This window comes from Stegostoma tigrinum, chromosome 25 (assembly GCF_030684315.1).
Source record: "Stegostoma tigrinum isolate sSteTig4 chromosome 25, sSteTig4.hap1, whole genome shotgun sequence".
Classification (NCBI taxonomy): Eukaryota; Metazoa; Chordata; class Chondrichthyes; order Orectolobiformes; family Stegostomatidae; genus Stegostoma; species Stegostoma tigrinum.
The window spans coordinates 31,487,943-31,510,844 of NC_081378.1; the positions used below are offsets into that span (position 1 = coordinate 31,487,943).

At 40.1% G+C, this 22,902-nt stretch overlaps 1 long non-coding RNA gene across 3 annotated transcripts in view; it reads right to left on the minus strand.

Annotated features, from left to right (window-relative positions):
• Positions 1-10,513: 10,513 nt before the first annotated feature.
• Positions 10,514-22,902, minus strand: part of LOC125463069 (uncharacterized) — a 150,432-nt gene continuing 138,043 nt past the window's right edge. For all 3 annotated transcript variants that reach the window (XR_007249749.2, XR_007249752.2, XR_007249751.2), the window contains exons 2-3: positions 15,189-15,421; positions 10,514-11,903 (exon numbers count right to left, since the gene is read on the minus strand). This is a non-coding gene — a long non-coding RNA (uncharacterized LOC125463069). The remainder of the gene's footprint in view (positions 11,904-15,188; positions 15,422-22,902) is intronic.

The window sequence follows — 22,902 nt, forward strand, 5'->3', positions numbered from 1 at the left end:
GAGGAGGGCTTGCAGGTTCGTTTGCAGCTGCTACCCTTGTCCTTCAAGGTAGTGCAGTAGTTTTCAGGTTTGGAAGCATTTGCTGAAGGATTCTTTCCGTATTACTACAGTGCATTTGCAAATGATACGCACTGCTGCCACTGTACATTGATAGTGAAGGGTGTGAATGTTAAAGGTGTTGTTAGTGCCTAAAGTTCAAAAATTAAAATGGATGGTGGTACTTAAACAGTGGAAAACAGTTAAAGAAATTATTCCACTTGTTAAGCAGTCTTTTTGATCTTCCATTGTGTTTGGATTCCTGCTGCTGTATCCTATAGCCCAATGCAACCAACCTTAAGAATCTCAAACTCCACACATTAATTTGTATGAAGATTTATTTTCCCCACCGGATCTCTGCTACATGATTTCTAATTAATTTTTCTTTACTACAGTACCAGGTCTAAAATCACTGTACTTCCACTTACTTCCACAATGCATATTCCAATAACCTCTCATAAAAGCATCCTATAAACTAAAAACAACCACTTCCATCGAGAACGACAACAGTAGCAGATACAACAGTGGGAGCAGCATCACCACCAGCGAGTTCTCCTCTGAGCTACTCACCTTGGAAACGTATCACTGTTCCTTCACTGTTGCTGTAGCAAAATTCTGGAACTCCGTCTCAACAACGTTGAGGGTCTACTGACTGCATGTGGACTGCAGTGTATCAAGAAGATAGCTCAGTACCGCCTTCTTAAGGGTGACTAGGGATGGGTAATAAATGCTCAACAATACCCATATCTCATGAACAAATAAAAAAACTTTATTTTCCAGGCTACCTTTAGCACAGCGATTTGCCCGGGCTATGTGAAGATTAAACCTACCATGGTTTTAACATTGATAACAAAATGTGGGGCTGGATGGACACAGCAGCCCAAGCAGCATCTAAGGAGCACAAAAGCTGATGTTTCGGGCCTAGGCCCTTCTGTGCATTGACATGTCTTCTTTCTTTTCGGTATGATAAAGTTTGTCGCCAGTGTTGGCAACTCTGGTGAATTGAACAGTGGCAGACGTTAATAGTGCAGTTGGTGAAATTGGAATTTGAAGACGCATTTAATTTATTGACCATTTATTTATATATGACACATTCCCTCCCAACCTGTCCTCACTGCTTTTCACATGTGGGAAGGCCTCTGGTTCTGAATGATGTTTTTTTTTCTTTTCACCTCCACCATCGAGATCCTCATTGGCACAGGAACACTTTGATGCATACCTTCCCCTCAGGGTAAACCTTTGCTTTTTGTTACCCAGTGCTACCTTGAATGACCACAGCACCTCCAACAGTTCCTACGCAATTTTCCTTTAAGAAGTGAAGATTAGGTTGAAGTAATTCTGGGAAGTTAGTACATTGGTACCTCTGTGAATAACATGCAATCAGTGAACAGCACAATTCGTGCGATAATCACACATCATGCCCCCCACACATGGGTTTATAGACACTATCTATGTTAATCCCATTTACCTTTCTTGTTTTCAAATGTTGCAGTCCTTTGAGTCAACATGATTTAATAAATGCAATAAATGAATTTTTCTTTTATAAAGTAACTGAATAAAAAAGGCAAATCTATTATATTAACCATTTCACAGTTATGTAGGTTAAGAATCCTACAACATTTAGTATGTTTAAGCCCCGGGCAAAAACATTGTCAGTTTTAAATTCTGGAAGGAAGCTGCCATTCCCACATCAGTACTGCCAGGTTGGAGAAGCAGTAGTAATAGGAATTATAATAGGGATTTGCAAGCTCAGATATCCTTGACAATTTCTAAGAAAAAATCAAGAATTATTTTCTCCACCAATAATCAACATAGCGTATAGATATATTAATGTGGGATTATTTTATACAACTTTTATAAATGTATAATTCCAATACAGTTACAATAAAGAGTGTATCATCTTTTTCTTTATTAGATACTTCTTTGCATACATTAACATGAAATGTTAATTTCCTACATTAAAGTATGTGTTCCGCAGGTTGCCATGTTAGTGTTCAGTAATGAGAAATCAATTGCATAGGCCTGAGAGCCTTGGTGACAAGAATGTTTTTACTTGAATGTTTGAATTGAAATCTGAAGAATTGATCTGTACTTGAAAATATCAGGATACCACTCTCTCCACGACTCCCTTGTCAGCTCCACACTCCCCTCCAACCCCACCACACCTGGCACCTTCCCCTGCAACTGCAGGAAGTGCTACACTTGCCCCCACACCTCCTCCCTCACCCCCATCCCAGGCTCCAAGATGACCTTTCATATTAAGCAGATGTTCACCTGCACATCTGCCAATGTGGTATACTGTATCCATTGTACCCGGTGAGGCTACCTCTACATTGGGGAAACCAAGCGGAGGCTTTGGGACCGCTTTGCAGAACACCTCCGCTCGGTCCGCAATAAACAACTGCACCTCCCCAGGCGCGAACCATTTCAACTCCCCCTCCCATTCCTCAGACGACATGTCCATCATGGGCCTCCTGCAGTGCCACAATGATGCCACCTGAAGGTTGCAAGAACAGCAACTCATATTCCGCTTGGGAACCCTGCAGCCCAACTGTATCAATGTGGACTTCACAAGCTTCAAAATCTCCCCCTCCCCCACTGCATCCCAAAACCAGCCCAGTTCTTACCCTCCCCCCAATGCATCCCAAAACCAGCCCAGCCTTTCTCCGCTTCCCTAACCTGTTCTTCCTCTCACCCATCCCTTCCTCCCACCTTAAGCTGCACCTTCATTTCCTACCTACTACCTCATCCCGCCTCCTTGACCTGTCCATCTTCCCTGGTCTGACCTATCCCCTTCCTACCTCCCCACCTATATTCTCCTCTCCACCTATCTTCTTTTCTCTCCATCTTCGGTCCGCCTCCCCCTCTCTCCCTATTTATTCCAGAACCCTCACCCCATCCCCCTCTCTGATGAAGGGTCTCGGCCCGAAACGTCAGCTTTTGTGCTCCTGAGATGCTGCTTGGCCTGCTGTGTTCATCCAGCTCCACATTTTGTTATCTTGGATTCTCCAGCATCTGCAGTTCCCATTAGCACTCAGGATACACAGGTTTGTTTTACTGCTTCACTGAGTACAAGGCAGGAAAATCATTTCATGAGTCGGTGGGGATTGATGCCTTTTGTGGTTTGCTATACTTGAGCCCATGTAAAATATACCACGTAGTGTCAGGCTTTTGTGAGACAGGGCTGTAAATAAACTTCAAGATATCTATTTTTAAGGTTATATTGCAGTCAGCACACATAGTCTGGGATCTGTGTTACTGTACATTACACACACATAGCTGACTGAGTCCATTACACAAAGGGACTGATTGATTGAAAGTGAGGTGGGTACCTTTAAACCAGAATGCCGCATGTCATGGTGTTATGTGTTTGGCTTAAAGGTGTAGACCTATTTGGTCTAGAATCAACATCATAACACAACAAGCCACCTTTTCCCATTTAAGAATGTGAACCCTTTTTCTGGTAACCTGTACAAGAATACAAATGGAAATATGTTCTCTGTACAGTCAGATAACTCCTTAATAGATGTACAATACGGCCAGATCTATTTCTACAATTTATCATAACTGATCAAGGTCTTATGTTATCAGCTTTTACTGATGGGGGTATATCACCTGACATAGATGTGTGGCAGTCATGTAGTATAACATCCTCAGTATGTGAGAAATCATCCTGCCATAGCTGGACGATGATGTGCAGTTTTGACGTTTCATTCGACTTCTCACTGGATTTGAACATTGTCCATTACAATGTCAAATGACCTAGACCGGACAGAGTAACATATGAACCCTGTCTTCATATGAAAATCTCAAACTCTTATACTTTGATCCTAATTTAAACTAGGATACTGTCAGCCTGCTCATTGATTGTAGAAATGTATAGCACACACATGGGTCCTTCGTCCCACAATGTTGTACCAAACATGACACCAAATGAAACTGATCCCTTCTGCATGCCCATGGTCCTCATACCTCCATTCCTTGCATATTTGTGTATTTATCTAAAAGTCCTTTAATTGTCTGGATCACATGTGCCTCCACCACCACCTACCAAAGACCCCTGTCCCTGTCCCCGGCAGCACGTTTCAGACTCATACCACTCTCTGTGTAAAAAAAAAAACCTGCCCCCTCATGTCATGTTTGAACTTGTGCCCCCTCACCTTAAATGCACGCACCCCAGTAGTAGACATTTCAACTCTGGGGGGAAAAAGATTCTGACCATCAACACTATTTACGCATTTCATAATTTTATAAAATTCTATCAAGCTTCCCTTCAGCATCCACCACCGAAGAGAAAACAACCCAAGTTTTTCTAGGAACAAAAGCAGAAGATGCTGGAAAAGCTCAGAAGATCTGGTAGCATCTGTGTGCTAAAAAAACGGAGTTAATATTTCGGGCCCAGGCCTGAAGAAGGGTCACTTGACCCCAAACATTATCTCTGATTTTTTTTTTCTCTTCCAAGATGCTGCCGACCTGCTGAGCTTTTTCAGAAACTTCTGCTTTTGCTCCTGATTTACAGCACCTGCAGTTCTTTCAGTTTTTATTTGAGTTTTTCTAACCTCTTCTTATAGCTCATACCCATTAATCCAGGCAGCATCCTGCCAAACCTGCTCTGCACCCTGTCCAAAGCCTCCACATCCTTCCTGTAATGTGGTGACCAGAATTGAACACAATATTCTTAAGTCTGGCCTGACTAAAGTCTTGTAAAGCTGCAACATGACATCCCGACTCTTGTACTCAATTTTCTGACCAGTAAATGCAAGCATGCCATATACTTTCTTTACCACCCTATTTACTTGCGTGGCCACTTTCAGGGAGCAACAGAAAGATCCTTCAGTGCATGAACGCTGTTCAGAGTCCTGCCATTAACTGTTATAATTTTACTTAACATTTGATCTCCCAAAGTGCAGCACCACACAGTTACCCAGATTAAATTCCATTTGCCCATTTCTCTGCCCATATCTGCAACTGATTTATATCCTTTGATGATCTTCTACATTGCCCGTAGCTCCACCAATCGTTGTATCGTTTGCAAACTTACTAACCCGTCCATCTAAATTTTTATCTAAATCTTTTTTTACATCACAAATGGCAGAGATCCCAGTACAGATCCCTGCAGAACATTACTAGTCACAGACCTCCAGCCTGAAAAATACCCTTCCACCACTACCCTGCCTGTTATATGGGCGAGTCAATTCTGAATCCATGTGGCTAAGTCACCGTGGATCCCATGCATACTAATATGCTGGATGAGCCTACCACCATGAAATTGTTGAATGCCTCACTAAAATCCATGTAAACAACATAATGTTCTTGTACCATTTTCTTCTTTCTTTCCAACAATACATGTGGTTGAAGGGTGAGACTGTAAGAGAGAAGAAAAGTATGGATCTAGCTTCCGAACATGCCAGCTTCTGGTGGGTGAACCATTGATTTCCGGTGCAGATTCAGATTAATCATAGGAACCTGAAGATCTTGGCAAGTCACTTTACATTTAAAATGATGAACTTTATAGTACATGCAGTATTTTGTGCAAGACTTGTTGACTTAGGTTAGTGAGGAAAAAGTAACACTTTGAACAAACCATCACCTCAATTTGGAATGTTATCTGAATATACTGTTGTCAGACACTGTTAAAGTCAATTGTTGAGGTTGATGGTATTGAAATGTGTCACATGACATGATTGGGTGAACTGTGCCCTTATGGGTGCCAAATCATTGCATGGATTCCCATGCCAATGTCTTGTCTTTTTTTCCCTTCTGCACTTCTGTTATTTGAGTGTATTTAATCTCGCATGTCATGATGTAGACCTTATGACACTAACATTCACTCAGTTTTGAAGATTAGATTCTTAGAGAATAATAGTTCTTCTATAAATGACCAAAAGTAACACACCAGCTCAGGGGCCTGTTAACACTACACCGTAATGATGATCCATTTGAACTGTTGCTACTGGTCATCATTTAAAATTGCTTGCTGAAACTTCTCAGCTCATCTCAGCTCAGCTGTGAGCAAAATGTATGAGCGCAATGTTAAGACTATCTTCCAGTTCAGATTCAATATTATCCACTCATAGATCTAAAACAATACCTTTCTTTTGAGGCTGTTTGGACATCAGTTAAAAGCATTAGGAATGGTCATTTTGGAGATCCACTTGTCTTGTACTTCTAAGTACAAATCACTTCACTTTCCCTTTCACTGCATGAAATAAAAATTGAGTCCGACTGGTTTATTAGAGTTTTTTTTTCAAGGAAGTCTCAGCCAAAGTGGAGAGAGGAGAACCAGTAGATTTGTTGTATTTGGACTTACAGAAGGTGCTTAATAAAGTACATCACTAAGGGTCCAATGATAAGTTAAAGGCCCACATTGTTGGAGGTAGTTTAGAGGCATGGATATAATTTTTTTTGTGGGAAAATGTGAGTGGGAGTAAGGTTTTTTTTTTCAGATTGGTGACTTGTGACCAGTGGGGTTTCACAGGGTTCAGTTGGGACTGCAACTGTTTACAATTTATATTAATGGTGTGGAAGTGAATGTACTATGTAGATTCCACCGAAAATAAGTGGAAAGGCAGTTTGTGAAAGTGCTAAATTATTCTACAGAGAAATTGACAGGTAAGTGTGCAAAATGTTTGCAAATGGGGTATAATGTGGAAAAATGTGAAGTTCTTCATTTTGGAAGGGAGAACAAAAGAACAATATTATTTAAATGGAGAAAAACAGCAGGATGCTGCAACACAAAAAGACTTGGAGTACTTATATATGAAGCATAGAAAGCTAGGATACAGGTGGAGCAGATAACCAAGAAGTCTGTTGGCCCTTAGTCCAACCCCCTTGAAATATAAGAGTTGGGAAGTCTTACAAAACTGAACAAGGTGCTGTACAGATGACATCTGGAGTACACTGAACAGTTTTGGTCCCGTTATTTAAGCAAAGTCATTGGAGGAAGTTCAGAGAAGCTTTACTAGGATAATTCCTGATATGGAGGGATTGTCTATGAGCAAATGGTAAACAAGTTGAGACTCCACTCATTGGAACTTAGAAGAATGAGAGGTGATTTCTTAGAAACATATAAGAGTGTTAAGGGCTTGACAGGGTAAATGCTGAGAGGATGTTTCCCCATATTTTTTGAGAGAGTCTAGGATCAGAGGGTACTGACTTAGAATAAAGGGGTGCCATTTTAAGATTGAGATAAGAGGTATTTTTTTCTGAGGGTTTTGAGTCTTTGTAGCTCCTTGCCACAGAAAGCTATGGGGTCAGAGTCCTTGTGTATATTTAAGGCTGAGATAAATAGATTTTTGATCAGTAGGGGGATCAAAGATTGTGGGGAAAGGGCACAAAAGTGGATGTGAGGAGGCATGATCCTGTTAAATGACGGAGCGGTTAGAGAGGCTGACTGGCCTACTCTAGTTCCTATTTCTTATGGTCAAATTATAACCTTGGATCTTCACAGGTAAACAGTCTAGTTATGGAGGTTCCACTTGTGAGAAATGTTTGACTGAATTTCTAACAACTGGCAGTTGGCATGAATGATGAAGCACGTGCCAAAAAGATATGTAAGAAATCAGAGTATCTAGAAAACTAGAGCAAGATCTCTCATAACTTTGGAGCAGTGAGTCTGAGTTGTTGCAAGGACCTTCAAACTAAAGGGAATAAACTGTTGTCATCCTGTAGGAAACAGCTCTGATGACATTCTGAAATACATCCACTTTGAAGAGATGACCTTGCTCCGGTCAGAGGTGCACACTTACTGGATGATGTAGTATTTTTGAGAAATTTATAAGTGTACTGGTGACCTTACTGTCATATGTATGCTGTGTGTTTGTGGAGAAGAGCTTAAAGAATACATTCTTTTGCTGTGAAACAAGGAAGATATGGAAATAAAAAGCTGAAGAAATTGAGACATCTTTGTATAAATCACCTTTTTTCTTGTTGAAAAGGCATAGTCTGTGCATCTTTTATTTTGTCCAGACAAGATCTTCTATTTTTATTATTTCATGGGAGCTGGGTGTTGGTGGCTGAGCCAGCATGTATTACCTATTCCCAGTTGCCCTTGAGAAGGAATCACTGAAGACCATTAAAGTAAAAGATTTCAGGTATCCATTCCAAAGGTCTGTACTGGCATTGAAGAAGGAGAACGTTAAATCATAGGAATTTGGACCCATTGTAGAAAGGTAGCTTTACTTGTGTGGACTGCACCATGCTGTATCTGTTTCCTGAAAACATTTTTTGTAAGATGCAGAAAAGGATGTTTTGTATTTGTACCAGTGTCAGTTTTGATAGGTAGATGGTGTTGTTCATTCCTTTTGGGGTACATCACTTGCACAAATATAAAGGAATCAGCCTTTCTGGTACTGTACATGTGGTGTGCCATGTTGTGTCGTACTTTCTGGCAGTTTTGTAAGCTGCAATATTGTGGAACTTCTTGTGCTTTGTTAATATACCAACACGGAACTTTGGAAACTTCTTTGGCACGGTTCTTTGACTAACTCTTATTCACATGCTGCTGTGGAACATTGTGTAATACTTTGCATTTCTCTGGGCAACTGGACCTCCTATAATCCAATATTCTCTTGTGGAGTCTGCCTTGAAAATACCTTGAAATGCTGAACACTGTCTGTAGTTGTCCCATTGTACCTGGTGATGGCTGCAACAGTTGTTAAAGTAATATGCAAGCATGATAATAACTTCAAACTTGTCTCCTTCTAGTACTGTACCAAAGCTGCATTCTTTAGGTTTGTCCAGAAGTGATTATTTTTTTGTTTCTTGTTGTTAGCTTCAAAAGTGTTTCCCTTTCCTTTTATTGTAGCTTTGAAAGTAACTACTGGCTCATCTTCCTTTTGCTGCTGTATCTTTCAAAATTGCAAGTTTGTATTAGCAGATTTTTGTCAGTTGGGGCATTGTTGGCAAAAAATGATGGCATCACTGTTTTATTTTTAATGATAGAATCAACTGATGTCTAGACACAGGTAAGACCTTCATTGAAAAAAAAATGCATTAAGAAGCTAAATTTTCTTTCTAAGAATAATTTAGATCTGTCCTTTTCAAGGTCAATTAAAAATCTCTTATTTTTAAATTAGGTCAGCAGTAGCCCTTTTTATAAAAAAAACATGAAAAGAGGAAGAGAGAGAAGTTTGCATATTCATTCTACACCAGTACAGGTTTACAGACTTTAGTTTTGGTTGCAGAGCTGAGTCTTCGGTTAGGGCCGTATTTTCAGCTGTAAGCATGGACAGATTGGTGGATGTCTTTTTGGAAAACTGGTCCTTCACATCTGCTATCTCCCTTTCAGTGTTCATTTCCTGCCATTGACTGTGCCATGACTAGCAGTTAATACCTAATTTGGTGCCACCATGTCTGCCAGCATGATGTGATTTGTAGTTTTCCAGATGTTCGCCCAAACAACATATACCACAAAGGATGAGTTCTTGTGAGACAAATGCCTTTGAATTTAATTATTGACAAGGCAGGAGTCCAGTGTTTCCTGACATTTACTGCAAATACACACACGCGCAGCTGACTGACTACACTGTCTCTATTATGCAGAGAGTGAATGAAGACGAGACACCTTGACATTCAATGGCATGACTTTTGACGAATGCCTGATCAGTATCCAAGGGGTTATCATTGACCAGAAACTGAACTGGATCTGTCATTTAGATACTGTGTGGTACATTTGTAGCAGTAATTCACCTTTTCACTCTGTCATTCATGCCCGATATCTAAAATGACACAAGTCAGGAGTATGATGGTATATTTTTCCATTTTCCTGGATGACAGCAGCTCCAACTGAAGGAACTGAACACCATTCAGAAAAAAAAACTACTTGATTGGCATCCCATCCAACTCCTTCAACATTCACACCTTTCATCACTGATGCACAGTGGTTCTGGTTACTATATATAAAGTTGTACGTCATTAACTCACAAAGTCTCCTTTTGACATTACCAGTTCCAAAGCAGTGACCTCTATACCATCTAGAAGGATAAAGGCTGAAGATCCACGGGACTACTGCCAACTGCAGGTTCCCTTCCAAATCTGACCTCATCCTGATCTGGAAATGGTTTGGTGTTCCTTGACTGTTTCTGGGTAACATCCTGGAATGCCCTCTGTTACAGCATTATCAGAATCCCTCCACCTCGACGTACTTAGAGTTTCAAGAGGGAAGCTCACCATTACCACCTTCAGGACAATGAGGGATGAATAATAAATGCTGGCCTAGCCCATGACGCCTGCATTCCGTGAAAGAATAAAAACAAAGTAGGTTTCTCACTGGCTCTCGAGCCAGAAGGTGAGGCATCCACACCAATGGTAAATTCAATCTGTGGTGTCATTTGTCAGGAAGCAATTTTATTATGCTAAATTATTTATTCTTTTCCCTGGTGGGTTTTTCAAGATAAATGTCAGCATTATTACAATAATTTATAGTCCTTGTGATACACAGTTTTAATCAGAACAGACTTTAAAATGTCATGTCATTGTACATCAAAATTTAGCAAGAACCCAATGCTACCACGATGACTAGATTACACAATGAGGCTTTATTTAGATTTACAAACAGATCTATACCTCAATATCATATTGAGTTCTTAACAAGCTTCACTGACAGATTGTATGTTCACATTGAAGTTAATTTGATCAACATCCTTAGGCAAAGCCAGACAATTATTATGAAATAATGCCCATTTAACTACCATGAGCATGGTCTTTTAACCTGCAATTTTGCAGAATTCTACTGGTTTATTTAGTTTAGACCTATCTACTACATACATGTATCTACATGCAAGAGAGACAAACCACTAGCATTAAAACACACACAGCATTGAAAGTCTTTCCTGGCAGTAATAAAAATGATAAAAAGCACCTTCTTTTATAAATTTGTGAATCACCAATGTTTTGTTCCGAAATGTGCCAGATTGACAGAATGTGAGCCTGTCATGTAATTAACTGTTAATACAGGCAGAAATGGAATCTTAGTGAAACAGTTTGCATTTTCTTGTTTTTAAAGTTTTCTTTTGTTTCAAAACTGTCTTGTACTGTAAACACTAATCAATCTACATTTACAACACCAGCTTCAATCAATATTTTGCTAGCCTGCAAATAACATTTCCAATTAGTCTTTATGGAATCTCATACCTACTGTACATGTATCAGCACTGACAGTAATTTATCTTCACTGTAGTTGAAAAACACCTGAAACAATTGTTGTTGACTTTTTAGTTGTTCTTTCTTCATTTGTTTATACATTCATATCATTGTAACTTTGACACTTGGACATTTACCATTTGTATTACTTTTTAAAGATGAATATTTTATGTTTATTAAACACTTCTGCTTTATACTGCAATGGCTTTTGCTGTTGTACTTTAAAGTTATACATCAACCAAAAAAATATAATGGCCGTTTTCCTAAAGAAGTAATTCCGAACTCAGTTAGTAGCATTCTTGTATCCATGTTGGATGAATATGGAGATTGATTTTTGTATTTTATCTTAATATGTAGTGCAGGGATGGAGGAGTGCTACAATGTTGGGCATGGTAACGTTTGATGCGATGTTAAACCTGTTTGGGATAATAAAAAAAAATAGCGTTAGATTGATCAAGAGGAGGCCGTTATCCTAGTTTCTTGACTCACGTCTGTTTTTCATCATAATATTTGCTGATGATACCATTGCTTCTTTTAAGAGCTTCCTCAGCACATTATAGTTCCTGTGCTTCCTCCACTACAACATTTCTAACTCTAACAATGACTATAATCATAAACAGAAGTTATGTACGTTGCTATTGTCCATGATCAAAATGATCAAGGTGTGGTATGTGTTTTGTTCCTCTTTGATCTGTTCCAATTTAAATGTTACCAGCAGAAATCATCTGTAAATTTAAAAAGAAAGAACATTATTATTATTATTATTCCAAATTTGCTCTCGAGAATTAAACATGTCACATTCAACTCGAGCACACTATTACTCACAGAAAAAATACATAGGGATCATGAAAAAAATAACAATTTGGAATTATTTCAGCCTCTATGAAGGCTTGTCATTTCTAAGACAAGTTGATGCTTTGGTTAGAATGAAGTTCTTCAAAAGCAGAGAATTCTCAAGTAGTCTTTGAATTATCTTGTAGTTGCATTGCCAAAGATCAGCCCTCAAATTAATTCCAAGTGGAAACACTTTAGCAGGGAGTCCTTCTCACAGTGTTATTACCTTGGATGAATAGTTATCATCTAGCGGGTTCAATGGGTTTTCATGTAGTTTCTCTGCTTCAGAACAGCTTCTGCTGTTATTTTAAAAGCAGACGACAAACATTCTTTCCAACGTGACCTGTTACAACACCAAAGCTCTCTTCTATAGAAGATGGATGATAAGCTGACACAAGTATGTGTTATGACTTTTTACATTTTGACATTGAAAAAGCCAAAGGTTCTCCCACTTGGATGAAAGGCTATCAACAATGCAATAAAAGGTCAATGGGATATATTTCCTGATTGAGTTATGATAATTCAAAAACAATTGGCTATGGTGAAACAGAAAGATGAATTAAACATTGTGTGTTCTTTTTATCAATGGTCCATTCTTAAAGACATGTAATCAGGCATGTCCATGTTTCATTACCTAATTGTTTGAGTTTCAGGACTGTCTAGAGCTGATACCGCCAAATGTCGTTTGGTAGATTATAGCTGTCTTAATAGGTTTAATGTTCACTTTTTAAAATATTACTGTTCAGTTTTTAATAGTTAAAATATGACTTTAAAATTGACTGCAAGAGACATAATGCTCTGCTTCAAAAACACAAGGGAGGCTGGCAGAGGCAGGAAGTTAATCTATGGAATTGAAGGTCCTGATGTCATTTTCAAATGGCACCCCGACAAACGTTTATTCCACACAAGTCACCTCAACATCTCCTTGAATGGAAGCCTACAACTAAACAATCTGGCCCTTTCCCCAGTTAGTCTGCTGCCGTCAGCCAGATAGACTTCTACCTTTGACCCAGACTTCCTTGGCACATGCCTGGGACAGTCCAGTGTCCCTTCCTTGGTCATCCTCTGAACCCTATGCAACTTAGACTGCCACCATCATGACCTGGCATAGACCAACACTCCAAGGAGGATATCGTAACATCCAATCACTCTACTGTCCAGCAAGTAATGATCTGGCATGCTGCATGCTTCTTAAATAGGGTTAGGAATCTGAGACAAGTATTGCTCACTTGTGAAGAGTTTAATTAGGAAGGAGATTTCTGTAGAGCTGGTATTTATTGAGCATGCATGAAATGCAAATACTTGCCACCTGGGAAGCTTCAGGAGCTTCATTCAAAACTTTCATCCAACCTTCAGGAAGGTGATTGACAATTTTCATGATTACAGACCTCCACCTATCTCCCTTCCTGCTCTTGGAAAAAGCATATTTTTCCTTTCCCTGATTCCTCAGGTTACCCTGGTACAGATCAGGAAGAAACTATTTTGACTGGCATGTTAGACAGATCTTTAGTTGCAGTCAAGAAACCTAGATGCACAATTCTGCAGTCTCTGATTTTGTACAGTCAACAACTTCCATCATTTTATCTGATTGCTATTGTTGACGTTACAAAAATTTCACTGGTGAAGTACATTGCAGCTGCTCCTGCTGCTGTGTTTCATTTTCAGGCTCTTTTGGAGCCTCATGACTTTTATCTGTTTGCAGGTTGACAAGCAGCCTGTTAGCGTGGGTGTCTCACCTTGTGCATACAAAAGCCTGTTCAACCAGGCTTTCCTCAACTTGTTTGTAGTGTACTCCACATGGAAAGTGGCACCCACTTTGCTCCACCTCTTCAGCAAGAGTGAAAAAAGCAGTGAAAGATCAAAAGACTAAAATGAAAGAAATGCAGCCTAAAAATAACTGGGCCAGACATTTACCCATTTAAAATAAGAGGGCTTAATGGACTCCAAGCAAACGCATTATATGCTAACTTGGTATTATTCAATAACAATCTCCAGCCTTAACATCACTTTAAAAAAAAGCATTATTCTTCACAGACTCCACTTATCTAATGGAATTGTGATCTTTAAGACCTGCAATGTTTGTACAGTGCTTTCAATGCAACTAAAACTTAGCTTTCAGACTGACCAGCTAGCATGACATTCAATAATGTGGAAAAGCACAGAATCATAGCACAACTGGATTCTGCCTCTCATCATATGTTAGCTCTCTACAAAAGCAACTCAGTTAATCCTACTCCCCCATTTTTTTCCCCCCTGGAGCTTGCTCTTTCCACCATCTATTCTACTTCCATTTATCTTTGACCTCCTCATAATACTTCCAAGATTTTATCAACTGTGAATTTTGAAGTTGTGCTAAGTAGATACAAGCCTAGTCATTGAAATGCATCAAGATAGAGAGTAATTCTAGTACCAACTAGAGGACCACAATGTATACCATTGTCTGATCTGAATTATTGTGAGGTTCCTTTCGTCATTCAGTCAATTTTGTCATGATTTGCCTGTGTGCTTTACTTCACTTCACCTGACAAAGGAGGACGCTCTGACAGCTTGAGTGATTCCAAACAAAACTCCTGGTACTTCTGACTCAGTCAATTTTAAATCCACTGACCCTTTCATTCCATGAAATTCAGGCTTGCTGACAAACATACCATACCTCACTTTATCAAAGAAATTTTGGTTATCCATGTACACCAATCATTCATACCATACTCCTAAAGCTTCATACCAACAAATTTGTGAAACACAATTTGCCTTTAACAAATGCATTGCAACTTTCCTTCAGTAATTCATGCTTGTCAAATGACTTTATTTTCTCCCAGGTTGTCATTTCGAAATGCTTACACACTGAGTTAAACTGACATGCCTGTGATTGCCGTCTTAAGTCAACCGAACCTAACAGACAGATCTTAACAGATCCACAGCAGCTGCCACCTGTCCAGTGACAGCTATTGGCCAATTGGCTCCATTAAATATACAAATTGGGTGCAATTTGATAATGACTCCGGGATTTTCCAACATCAGTTAGAACCGTGCACACCCATCTGCTCAGGTACCTCAGGGTAGCCTCCTGGCAGCAAGGTGGGCACCTAACAATGCTGCCACTCCATTTCCCGATGGAACCTGTGGAATATGAAGAATGCAGTTGTGACAATTAGCAATTCTGTAGAAGGGTATACCTTTCACAGTGGTGGTATGGTAGTCCTTGGATGTTCTTTATTTTCAAGTTTTCAGAAAGCTTTACCGAGTGCCCCCACGCTGAGACATTCTCTCAGTTTCCTACCTGTCTCAGCAGGCCCCACCTCTCTCAGCAGGACTGCTAGTTGTCTCGAGCTTTGTGCTTCTTGTGCCCTTTGTGAATGATCACAGTGCATTCAGCCAGCTAACTTCCGCATGGAGTTTACATTCGGCTCTGGGGGCAGAAACATTTCAAAAGTGGTCAGGTTTCACCCACAGAATCAATATTTAATTTGGGAGATGGGATACAAATATCAAAGACAAAAAAATGGAATTCATTTCTAGGAAATACCTCAAAAATAGAAGGGACAAAATGCATGTATCACCAAGAGTAATAATTATTTGTACAAAACTAAATGGGAACATTACGTGCTAAAAACAAAGAACATATCTCAGAGTATCTGTAAAACCAGGACTAGTTAAGGAGGCTGACTTGTACCTTTTTAAAAATGTGTTAATTATTACAACCGTACATGTGCTGCTAATTACCAAACTAAACTTTACATGATAAATTTAATGGGAAATCAATATGGATGCACAGAGGTTCTTAAAAGGAACAGAGAGCTGAAGAGTAAAATGCCATTTGTGTGAAGCACAAGATTCACAGGATGTGGTCTAGTTCTTAATCCCTGAATTTACAGGTCAACAATAGATATATTGTTATTTGTATAGCAAGATGCAGGCAATTTGTTTTCTTTTGTGGGGAGGGATGTAAACCATCATTTGAATTCAAAACTGAATGTGAAGGATGTTGTCCAATCCAACAGAGGTTAGTGAAGGAATATTATGACCCCAATCTGTGTCTAATTCCAAGATGCTATCAGTCTTACTCAGCAATTTGAGATCCGGGAAATCTCTATCGAGATTTTTGACTAGGTTAAGATTACTAGTTGAGGCATGTAGCTTTGGTTTAAGCTTTAAAAGAGATGCTGATATGCTGTTTGGGATTGCTGACGTAACCACACAAAAGCATCGACTTGCTGAAACCCAACTGAACTTCAAACAGGCACTACAACTAGCTTTGTCATTGGAAAATGTGGCAAGTGGAGTATGTGAATTGTTAGGAATTCCAATGTAAGTGGACATCCTTGCCAGGCCGACTGAGCTTGGGGAATACCAGTGGAGTGAAGACAATTCCACAGCTTCACTTAGAACATAGCATGAACAGAAAGACTGTAGGTTAGCCCACAGCAAAGCCCCCAAAAAAGCTAAGCATCAACCTAACTGTTAAAATTCTCTTCAGGATCTGGCTTGCAAACCATTCTAGTTGCAGCTGGTATGCGGAATTGAGACAGAAGTGCCCCACTGGGCCTAAACTGAGTAAGAGAATTTGTCGGCCGGTATCCAGGAAAGTGCATAGCTTGGAACGACCGCCTACATCTGACTTGGAACATCCAAATCAGAACCAGTCAAGATAAACAAACATGCGGTTAAATGGGCACCTGGTTCTGATGGAGGTCATTCCTTGGGCTGGTGAATTACTACGAAAAGTTCATACGTAACTTGGCCGCTATCCTAGCATCTTTGCATCAATTCTTTAAAAAACAAATCAGCTTTGCAAAAGGTCATGTAGCCAAACTATGGAGTTTGGGGAAGTTAAGAAACTGCTATCATTTTCTAAGGTGCTTGCACACTATGATCCCAAGCAAGATCTGGCATTGACATGTAATGCCTTCCCATACGACATCAATAAGTATTAGCTGATAGGCGGCCCAATGGAGAGGAATGCCCAAAACATTAAGCATCCAGGACTTTGGTTAATGCGGAGTGCAAATATGCCCAGATGGAGAAAGAAGATTTGACAGTTATATTTGGAGTCAGGAAGTACCACCAGTACTTTTACAGACATAAATTTCTCATAACAGCAGACCACAAACCCTTGCTAGGTTTACTTAAAGAGGACAAGACAGTGCTGCCCATAGTGTTAGGCTGACTTCAGTGCTGGGCTCTCATTTGAGGTGGTATACAACGACAAGTTGGAACACCATCCAGGAAGCCAAGCAGCAAATACAGATGCATTGAGCCACTTCTCACTGGCAGATATATCACTGCAAGACTTCATAATGGTTTTAAGTGTTCTGGAAACACTTCCAGTCACAACTGGCGATACCAGAGTTTGGGTGAAGAAAGATCCAGTCCTGGCAAAACAAATGCTGGTGGTGATGGGGGAAACCAAAAGGCCATCTCAACCAGAACTCTGCCAGTATGAGGATACCGGGCTCTGGAGTTATTTCAGTAGGGAAGGAGAAAGAAAACATAGATAATACAAAGAGACGTGTGGTTAAAGAACCTGTTTCAATGGAAAAAAAAGTGAAATATCAGTGTATGTAAGAGGATTTCAAAGTAAAGCAATAAAAAAGAGACAGAGGTGAAGAAATGGAAATAGCTAAGACAGTGAATTAGGATTGGAACTGATGAGAGAGGAAGGACAGCAAAGAAAATGCATAGCTAAAACCAAAAAGGGGTAAAGTAAAACTGCAAAGATGCTAAACGTGGAAATGAAAAACGCCACAAGTGTGTAACACACCCAAAAGTCTATAGAAAAATTTTCATCCAAAACATTAACCTAACATTTACCTGTACACATTGAATTGATCAAAATTCTTACTTTTGAAGTTTCCAATCAGATAATAATGTCATGATTTTTCAGAATAAAATCAGAGGATGGAGTTTTGCAGAGAAAATGATGATCTGAGCTACAGAGCCCTGCATTGCCTCTTTTATGAAAAGGTGTCCCTCAGATGCTTGATAAGCCGTTGGCAGGACTGCTCCTGGTAGCAAGGACCTCGGGCGCAGAAATCCTGCCTTATGAGATCTGTCAGCTAGTCAGAAATCAGCAGCTCGATTGAAAAGCATTGGCTTCAGGTGCTTCCCACCCAATGCTGGGTTACTTGATTAGGTAGTGAATGATTTTGATTAATTACTATCAATGAATGCACACTTGAATGCCACATCCACTACCAACTTTAGATACTCCATGGATTTTACAGGATAGCAAGAAGGTGGAATTTGCACGTGGGAGAGAGTTAGGGCACAAACATGCTATAGCTAAAGCACTCTCTGGTGTCAGTTTGACCAAGGATGAAGTATAACATTAGTTGTGTCAGGAAATGTAAAGTGGGAAAGTGAAAAAATTTGGACGAACATTAATATGTATTTCAGATAATGCACTCGTTTATTTTTGACAACTCAAGGCAAAAGTGGAACAGTTTGTTCATTTGTTGGTTACAGAAGGGACTGTAACTTTAGCAGAAGCAGGATTTGAACTTCTGTAATACAAACTAACACCACTTGTCTTTGGGTTCTGGGAAAAAAAATGTCTAGCAACAGTTTTTGAAGTGAAGTTGCTGTTTGTCACAGAACTGAGAGAAGGTGCAGTCGCAGTCAGACCTTCAAAAAGCCTGAAATCCAAGCCAGCTTCTTTCTGTCTGTAAAATACTGAAAGCCTTAGGAGACAAGAACATCTAATACAAGCAAATACCTAGGTCTAACTAAGCGGCTGCCAGATTGAGTATTGCCTACGGTTGATAATGAGATGATATCATCACCAGAAACCAAAAGAACTGTGAGGCAGTCACCTCTTTCCGTCCTTATGGTTTGGACTCTTCTTGCAAAGGATTTTTCCTTTTTTGGTCAAGATTTTCCTTCAGAACTGTCTGTGTGTCTTGTCTATCCTATTTGTGAATGAATGTCTATGTGTGTGCTTGGAGTTAAAACAGGGGTCTTTTTAAAAATTTTCATATTAGTAATCCATTTTGACACTTGTTAAAGAATATATTTGTTATAATGCAAATGTCTTGTAATCTTGTTTATTGATGTAACCTGCTGAGAGTTTCTTTTGCCCGAGAAAGCAGTCAAAGTCAAGCAAATTAACCGTCTTAGTGATTCAGTTGGTATCGTATACATTTCTGACAGCTAATTGAGTAGTGGACTTAAGTCCAGCACACTTTTCTCACTAGAGTTTTGGTAAGATAAATACTTTAATGGAGTGACATACAGAGAACAGACTGAGGGGTCTGTGCATGGAAATGTTTGGTGTATTAGGGAAATCTATCCAAAACCCTTCATTTAATGTCAAGAATCAAGTAGAAGTTTAGCATCAAGAGTGCACAAAGTGTAGAGGTCATCATTCCAATTGTAATTGGTGACCAGAACCCCTCAATACTATTGATTCAGCATCAGCCAATGTTTCACTGCAGCATATATAGCAGTCACCTATCAGCTGAGTGCTGTAGTGAAAGCACACCCCTCTGGATACTAGTGTTCTAAAGAGGCCTATCACAGAAATGCAACAATCTCTCCTTTCGCAGAGGACAAGTGACTCCACATTGTCCTATCTCCAGAGGACAGCATTTGTCCTCCCACCGTTATCACTCTAGCATTTTCCTTGTCAGCACACACAACTGCCACTCATATTGAGATGGTGTACTCTGCTGCAATTCTCAGTTTGGAATTGTTCAAGATCATTCCCTAAGACCATAAACACTTTACTCCACTGACAGTCAGCAGCTTTCTAAGGTCAATGCACAGTCACTGGCCTAGGATCTTGTAGAAGCAACAGGGAAAAGACAGACATTAAAAATACAGGGCAACAATGATTAGTTTATTTTGTGTATAATATGGTATAATTACATTTTTAACGTTTGGATGTAATGCATAATATAATGTAATTTGTGTCTTTTTTTATGTTTGCTCTGTGAGACAGGATGCTGTGAAGATGACAGAGTGAAGGTAAGAAATGTGGGGCTCTTGGTGCAGGGAAACTAGATGATATGATTGGTATCATTCTCAAATGAATTGTTTACATACAGCAGAAAGAAAGATGATGTCTATGTTTCAGAATTTTTACTCTTCCAGCTTCCTCCCCCTCTGGTTCCTGCTCCTCAGCTACTCACTATCTAGGCGGTGAGAAGAGTAGCAAACAACAGACTACCACAAATCTTGAGATCTGCTCAACTAAATACTGTAGGGGTCCTCCAGAATAATCCAGGAGCAGAACTGTTGCTTCAATATGCTGATGGCTTTCTCTATAAGAGCCTTTCTGGCAGCATGGCACTCCACGTACGCCTGCTGCAATTGTGTACATGGGCTTAACTGGAGTCATAAGGTATGTTGACAGCAGAGAGCACTAATCACCCCAGTATCCATCATCCAGTTATCTGTAATTGTTGAAATACATATGGCAGAGGACAGTTAACAGAATGAATTCATCAGGACTGCCACTAGGATCTTTGACATTACCCTGCATGATATACTGCCCATGATTACACACCACTGCATAAGGAGATGGTGAAACACCTTCCAGTTCACAGTACACAGCAGAATTGAAATGAGACGTAATGTAGTCCGTGCCACCCTGCATCATGGGAAGCCTGTGATCCTTGCATGAGCTTTGAACTCACACCAACTGTTTCTCTTTGGCAGGCAGAATGAAATAAACTTATTCCTCATGCATTAGCCTCAGTAACATCCATACAGTAATACAACGTAAAATGCTAGATGACGCTAATATCTCCTGCCACAGTCTGGAAGCTACGAGTCAGAAATACTCCTTTTCACTACCACTGGCAATGCAGTGTTACGCCCACTCTAAGATTGGATTTGTAGATGAAGCGGGCGGCATAATTCAGTGACGAACTCCTCCATGAAGCACACATATCTGAAACATTTCAACATGACTAATTCTGAAAGAAGTGATGTTGCTCTGACCTTTTCAATTGTCTTCTACAATAACATTTGGATCTCCAAACTCAGCCTGCCAAGCAAAATTACAAACTGAAAAATTTCTCACAGGAATGGGATAACCATTATAGAAAGGACAGTCACCAGGAATCCATAACTGCAGGTTAGCAGCAATATAGGGCCACTATTCCTGAACGTGTGCACTTAACATGAGTTATTTCCAAGTAACGAGGATATCAGCAAGTTGTGGAGATACATTATTTTGGACACCAAAAACATAAAAATGCAGTGTTCCCTAAACTGATGACATACTGCATGATGGAAGTAAAACCTGATGATGATGACAACTGTAGGTTGCAGATTGTTTACTCCTGCAAGATTCAACTTTGTGAACTCCTTAAAAGGATGTTTGAGGACTCGTCAACTGAGGTAGTATGGGCTGAGGTTAGAAACAGGAAAGGAGAGGTCACCCTGTTGGGAGTTTTCTATAGGCCTCCGAATAGTTCCAGAGATGTAGAGGAAAGGATAGCAAAGATGATTCTCGATAGGAGTGAGAGAGACAGGGTAGTTGTCAAGGGGGACTTCAACTTTCCAAATATTGACTGGGAACACTATAGTTCGAGTACTATAGATGGGACAGTTTTTGTCCAGAGTGTGCAGGAGGGCTTCCTGACACAGTATGAAGATAGGCCAAAAAGGGGCGAAGCCACATTAGATCTGGTACTGGGTAATGAGCCTGGCCAGGTGTTAGATTTGGAAGTAGGTGAGCATTTTAGTGATAGCGATCACAATTCTGTTATGTTTACTTTAGTGATGGAAAGGGACAGGTGTATACCACTGGGCAAGAGTTATAGCTGGGGGAAAGGCAATTACGATGAGATTAGGCTAGGCAAGATTTAGGGAGCATAGGATGGGGAAGGAAACTGCAGGGGATGGGCACAGTAGAAATGTGGAGCTTATTCAAGGAAAAGCTCCTGTGTCTCCTAGATAAGTATGTACCTGTCAGGCAGGGAGAAAGCTGTAGAGCGTGGGAGCCGTGGTTTACAAAGGAGGTGGAATCTCTGGTCAAGAGGAAGAAGGCGGCTTATGTTAGAATGAGACGTGAAGGCTCAGTTAGGGCACTTGAGGGCTACGAGGTAGCCAGGAAAGACCTAAAGAGAAGAGCCAGGAGGAGACATGAGAAGTTGTTGGCAGATAGGATCAGGGTAAACCCTAAGGCTTTCTATAGGTATTTAAGGAATAAAAGAATGACGAGAGTAAGATTAGGCCCAAAAAAGGATAGTAGTGGTAAGTTGTGTGTGGAGTCAGATGAGATAGGGGAAGAAGTGCTAAATGAATATTTTTCAACAGTATTCACTCTAGAAAACGACAATGTTGTCGAGGAGAATACTGAGATACAGGCTACTAGAGTAGGTGGGATTGAGGTTCACAAGGAAAAGGTATTAGAAATCCTACAGAGTGTGAAGTTAGATAAGTCCCCTGGGCCGGATGGGATTTATCCTAGGATCTTCTGGGAAGCCAGGGAGGAGATTGCCGAGCCTTTGGCATTGATCTTTAACTCGTCATTGTCTACAGGAATAGTGCCAGATGACTGGAGGATAGCAAATGTGGTTCCCCTGTTCAAGAAGGGGAGTAGAGACAACCCTGGTAATTATAGACCAGTGAGCCTTACTTCAGTTGTTGGTAAAGTGTTGGAAAAGGTTATAAGGGACAGGATTTATAATCATCTAGAAAAAAATAAATTGATTAGGGATAGTCAGCACGGTTTTGTGAAGGGAAGGTCGTGCCTCACAAACCTTATTGAGTTCTTTGAGAAGGTTACCAAACAGGTAGATGAGAGTAAACCGGTTGATTTGGTGTGTATGGATTTCAGCAAGGCGTTCGATAAGGTTCCCCACAGTAGGCTCTTGTACAAAATGCGGAGGAATGGAATTGTGGGAGATATAGCAGTTTGGATCGGAAATTGGCTTGCAG